Source organism: Mustela erminea, chromosome 2 (assembly GCF_009829155.1).
Source record: "Mustela erminea isolate mMusErm1 chromosome 2, mMusErm1.Pri, whole genome shotgun sequence".
NCBI classification, from domain to species: Eukaryota; Metazoa; Chordata; class Mammalia; order Carnivora; family Mustelidae; genus Mustela; species Mustela erminea.
In genome coordinates, this window is record NC_045615.1 from 159717952 (window position 1) to 159723951 (window position 6000).

A 6000-nucleotide genomic window follows, 5' to 3' on the forward strand; every position below is an offset into this window, starting at 1 on the left:
GCTGCTATAAACATTCTTTCTGTGGACACGTTGCCATTTCTCTTGTGTAAATACCTCTGATTGGAACTGTTGGGTTATATGGTAGATAGATATTTAGCTTTATAAGAAGGCACTAAGCTGTTTCCAAAGAGGTTGTATATCTTCTATTCTAACAATGCGTTTGAGTTCCAGGTACAACACATCCACCCTAATATTTAGTTTTGCCAGTTTTTCTGATTATCAGCAATCTAGTAGGTGCTATATAATTGTGGTCTAATTTGCATTTCCCTAAAGACAATGATGAGTGTCATTTCATGCACATTTGGCCAAACACGTATCTTCTTTTATGATGTGTGTATTCACATATTTTTGCCCATTAAGAAAACTTCTTTGCAAGAATTGCAGATATTTTTTTCCAGTCTGTGGCTTGCATATTTTTTTAAGATTTTATTTATTTATTTGACAGAGATCACAAGTAGGCAGAAAGGCAGGCAGAGAGAGAGAGAAGCAGCCCCCCCCCCACCCCGCCCAGCAGAGAGTCCAATGCAGGGCTCGAACCCAGGACTCTGGGATCATGATCTGAGCTGAAGGCAGAGGATTTAACCCACTGAGCCACCCAGGCACCCCTGGCTTGCATTTTCTTAATGGTGTCTTTGGAGGAGCAAAAGTTTGAATCTGGGTGATGTTCAATTGGTTAATACTTTCTATGTCCTAAGAAATCTTTGCCTAATCCAAAGTTATTAAGATTTTCCTATGATTTCCTCTAGAAGTGTTACTGCTGCCCCCCCAACTTAAGTAATTGCTATGCCCAACATAGGGCTCAAACTCACAACCCCAAGATTAAGAGTTGCCTGCTCCACCGACTGAGCCAGCCATGCACTTTTAAGTGTTAGTTTTAGAGTTAATATTTAGGTTTATAATCCATTTGGATTCAAGATTTGTGTTTAAGTAAAATGAGGGTTGAGGTTCTTTGTATCTATGTGGACATCTAATGGTTCTGGTGTGATTTCTTGAAAAGACTATCCTTTTCTATGGAATTATCTTGTCATCTTCATCAAAAACCAATTGACTATACATGTGTGGATCTATATTTGGATTCTCTGTGCTCCTTCAAAGAACTATGTGACTACATTGGCCAATTCAACAATGTCTTGATAACTGTAGCTTTTTCGTAAGCCTTGAAATAAAGTAGTTTAAGTTTTCCAACTTTGTTCTTTTCAAAATTATTTTAGCTATGGTTGGTCTTTTGTGTTTCTGTATAAATTTTAGAATCAGGTTGTCAGTTTCTATTACAAAATCTCCCTGGATTTCAGCTGAAATTACACTGAAGGTATAGATTAATTTGGGGAGAATTACATCTTAAAATATTGAGTCATCTAATTCATGAACATGGTATATCTCTCAAATCTGGTTTCCTTCAATTTCGTGCAGCAGTGTTATGTAAGAGTACGAAGCTTGTGCATATTTTGATAAATGTATCTGTTTTATGATTTTGATCCTGTTTTACAATAACTTTATATTTATTTATCATAATGACCCTATCTTTGAAGTAAATATGAGCTTCATTTTATAAGAAAATGGAGCTCAATGAGATCAAAAGACTGGCTCAATATCACATGATTGTCTAATCTAGAAATATTGTCTTACAGATAGGCTTTCTCATGTTCAAAATGACAAGCACAAGGTTATTATCTCAGCATTGTTTGTAATGGTAAAAGATTAGAAACAACCCTGAATTTATCAATAGGACTGTTTAAATAGATGATGATACATCCTTGAAAGTACTAGGCAACAGTATAAAAGAATGAGGAAGATAACTAGTCACTCGTGTAAAAGGATGTACAAAGTATAATGTTAAAACAAGGTGCATGATGATACACGTGGTTTTTCTTTTATGTGAAACATGGGATAGGGTAGGAAATTAAAATATATACATTTGCTTGAAGTTGCTTTAAGAAAACCAAGGAAAGATATACCAGACACTAGTAAATTAAATTTTCTTTCAGGGAAAGGGACGGGGATTGGACAGATGGGAAATAGAGTGGAGACTTCATTCTATACAATTTTATACTTTTTTAAAAAACCATATAAATATATTACTGATTTCCTCCCAGTATCCATTTTTCATTTCTTCCTGTTCTAGGGTCATCTACCCAAGTTTTAGTGTTGGGTATGGCATTTGGTGCCATTTAAGAGATTACAAAAAAAAAAAAAAAAAAAAAAAAAGAGGGAGTACATATCCTAGTTTCTCCTATAGCTGAGTACATTTATGTGACTGAGTTTTTGCAATGGATTGTGAGCAGAGGTGATGTGTCCTATGTCCAGGTCGCTTCCTTAAAAGGAAATTGTTTCCTTCCCATTTCCTCTTCCTCTTTCCCATGGGCAAGACTATGGATGTGGTGTTGTAAGTCAGCTCTAATCAGAGTAGATGATGTAATAACCAGAAGCTGATGGAGCGACAAGGTAGCAGCATGGAATGCGGACTCCTGGGTGAGCTCAAGAAGCACAGCTGCCCGGCCTCCGGTCTGCTCACCACCTCCTGGACTTTTCATGAGAGAAATAAACACCTTTCTCAGTCACTGAGTTTTGGGGGTGTTTCTGTTATAGAAATAGCCTGTACCCAAACCAGTGTATATAGCTTATGATATCGGGCAGCGCAGAAGCATGAACCCAATTGTTCTGATTGCCAAGCTCACGTTTTTCACTATGGATAAGTAAGGAGGCAGTCTTGCAGTGGATGATTCTTTTGTCCTCCTTAAAGAGTATAATGATGAGGCATGAAGCATAACCTGCTACAATTTATCATACCAACCAACCAATATCCACTTCTGTTAATGGGGTGGACTAAATGAAACAGGAAGAAACTTGCAACATAGTGTTCTTGACTTTTGAAGTCAGGTTGGAAAGGGAGAGTGGGAAAACAAATTGAACTGGGAAAAATTAACAGAAGGAAATTAACACAATCCAACAGATGCAGATGAAGTTGCAAGGAACTTATGACTGAAGTGATTAAAGGATATAATAATTTAATAAAGTGATTTATCTCATCCAAAAGGAATAAATTTACAAGATGAGAGATGCAGGTGCAGAGTAACCCCATGCAACAGAATTATTCAGCTGGTAGAAACATAATGGGAGAACAGTAGCTAGCCAATAGGTTGAGACTGAAGACAAGGATATAGAAGGGATACTCTGCTGTCAGAATATGCAGGTGTCTGTGTGTGTTTCTCTCTCCAGTGGCAGTATCCAGTAGTCAGAGGGTCTTCTAATTTTTCTAGGCTCACAAAGAGAAGTAACTGGCATCACAATGACGGGCGACAGGGAGAAAGGAATTCCTGATAAATAGAGGGGCCAGAATCAGGGGACTGACCCCACTCCAGGGCTGGCTGCCAAAGGGAGTGGCCGGAGGCCAAGTCCTCATATTCCAGGGACCACGTCATTCCACAGGGTGTTTCTTAACAAGATCAGATTTTCAAAGAGCATGTATTAAAGAGTAGCGCAAGGACTGACACTTTCTTGCAGGCTTAGATAATTTTTGCTTTTAAAATAATTTTTGCTTTTAAATTTTTGTGAGTTTATTTGACAGAGGGATAGCACAAGCAGGGGAAGGAGCACAGGCAGAGGGGAAAGCAAGCTCCCCACTAAGCAAGGAGCAGGATGGGGGGAAAGGGGCTCAATCCTGGGAGGCTGGGATCATGACCTGAGCTGGAGGCAGATGCTTAACCCACTGAGCCACCCAGGCACACCGAAAGCCAGGATTTTCCAATCTAGGCAGTCTGGTTGTAGAATGATAAACAGCTTCATAATGAGAAATGATATTCTGAACTAGCCTTCCTTGGCCAACAGTAATTAAACTGTATTTTCATTGAATATATTTATGCCTACCTGCCAAAACAAACAAAAAACGAGGAGGAGGGAATTTAAGGCATCGCTTCTTGTCAGTGAAAAACTTCAGGCCCACGTGGGGTAAATTTTGATGCTTTTGTCCTAAAAGGGTTACCTCCACAGATGAGATGTTGGAGGAAGTCACCTTAGGCTTTTGTGATTGACCTACCTACAAAGGCAGGGAGTTCACATTCTTCTAACCTAATCCGAGGTTTTCAACATAAGCATTTATAAACCAAAGACGTAAATAAAAATAAAAAAAATTAATTAAGTCCCGCCATCGGGTCTGGTCAGTATAACACAGAATGGAGAGCTGGTTTGCAATCGCCCTTTCATTCCGCTGGCCACGTGAGGAACTTCCCGGCTTGCCTGAGACCTCCTGTCCCCAGTCGGACGCAGTCTCGTCCCCTCCGAGGGAGAAGGAACAAAATGGCCCTATACGGAGAGCCGCAGACCGCAGTGTCCCTGCCTTCCCCTTTCCTTTGCCCATCACGCGTCCACGGGGCAATCTTAAATGGACGCGTAGCCTGCGGAGTCCTGACACCCAGGCTGGGCCTCGTCCTCACAAGGTCCGAGTCCGGGTGGGGGGCGGACACCGGCGGAAACCGACGAGGTTAGTGCGCGCAAGCCCGAGCCCGCCCACCACCGCCAGTCCCCGTTCAGAGACCCTCGTCCTTCTCCACGACAGTTTCATCCCTGCGCGGGGGATCCGGCCTTGACCCCTCCCCGCCTCCCGGGCGACCCAGGCAGGCCCCGCTTCGCACCAGCCGGGTCGTGCGCGGAGCCCACTCGGCCTCCGAGGCTGCGCGTTCGGGTTCGGCGCCCCCGGGGACAGAGGCAGGCGCAGGCCCGGGGAACTGGCCGCTCGGCTCAGGTCAGACTCCCAGGCGCCGGCATCCCGAGGGGCGCCCGCCAGTCCTTCACGCGATTCACCAGGCCCAGGTTTTCCCTGGGGGCGTCCTCGCGGGGCTGATCGCGGCGCTTCACCGCCTCGGCACACTGTCCTGCGCTCCGTCCCGCGGCTTCCGCACGCCCGGCCCCGGGCTGTCCTCAGTCACCTCGTCCCCGTGGGCCGCCGCCCCCGCTCCACGACGGGCCGCGGGCATCCGCAGCACCTCCCGGCCCCGCTCGCCGCCCAGCACGCGCCAGGCCCTGCCCTGCGCTCGCCACACAGGCAGCCGCGAGCCCCAACCTCTCGGCGAGGGCCCTTCCCCCCGCGGGGGGCTCTTCGGCCCCACGCGCGCCCGCAGCCGCCCCGCGCTGTCGCCGCGCCCCCAGCCGCAGTCCGGGCCGCGCGCCTCGGCGTCCGCGGGTCCGTGTCCCGCGGTCAGGCCGGCCGAGCCCCCACGTGCGACCCGCGAGCTCTCGCTGCCGCGCAGGCCGCGGCCCCGCGCTCCCGGCGGCCGACAGCGGCGCGGGGCGGCCTTTCCTCGCTCTCGGGCCGGCCGCGATCGGCCTCTGCCTCGCGACCCCCCGCCCGCCGGCACGCCTCGGCGACAGCTGGCAGCCGCCCGCCCGGCGGCCTCGCCCCGCGAGAGAACAGTGGAGGCCGCGCTTGCCCCCTGGGGGTGCCCAGCCCCGCCTCCGTCCCCCCCCCTCCCCGGGGGCCGCCGCCTTCCAAACCGGCTCCTCCGGTGAAGCCCGGGGCCAGCTTTACGCGAGGGGATGTCCCCGCGGCCCTGCCGCGCCCCGCGGCCCCTTCCCCTCTCGCAGCCTCTCCAGCCGTCCGCGGCGGGAAGCGCGTGGCGGGACCCGGGCTGGGACCTCCGCGCCCGGGATTTCACTCGGACTCCGGCACGTGGTGGCCCGGGGGTGGCGGCCGGAGTCCGGGCTGGGGGAGGGTCGGCGGCAGCGCGGACGGCGGTCCGGGGCCCCCCGGCTTTGGCGAGGGGCGAGTCCAGCGGCCGGAGGCGGCGGACCCCAGCGGCGGGCCCGCGCGTCGCCCTCCGTCCCTCAGCCCGGCGCGCGCACTCGCACCCCTGCCGCGGGAGGCAGATGGTCCCTTCCGGGCGGGTGGCCATGTTGCTCCCATAAAGCGGGCGGGGCGGCGGCGGGGGGAGCAGAGCGGCCGCGGCGAGCGGGAGCCGGAGCAGCCAGAGCGCAGCCGCGAGCGAGGCGCGGGGGAGGGCGCGGCCG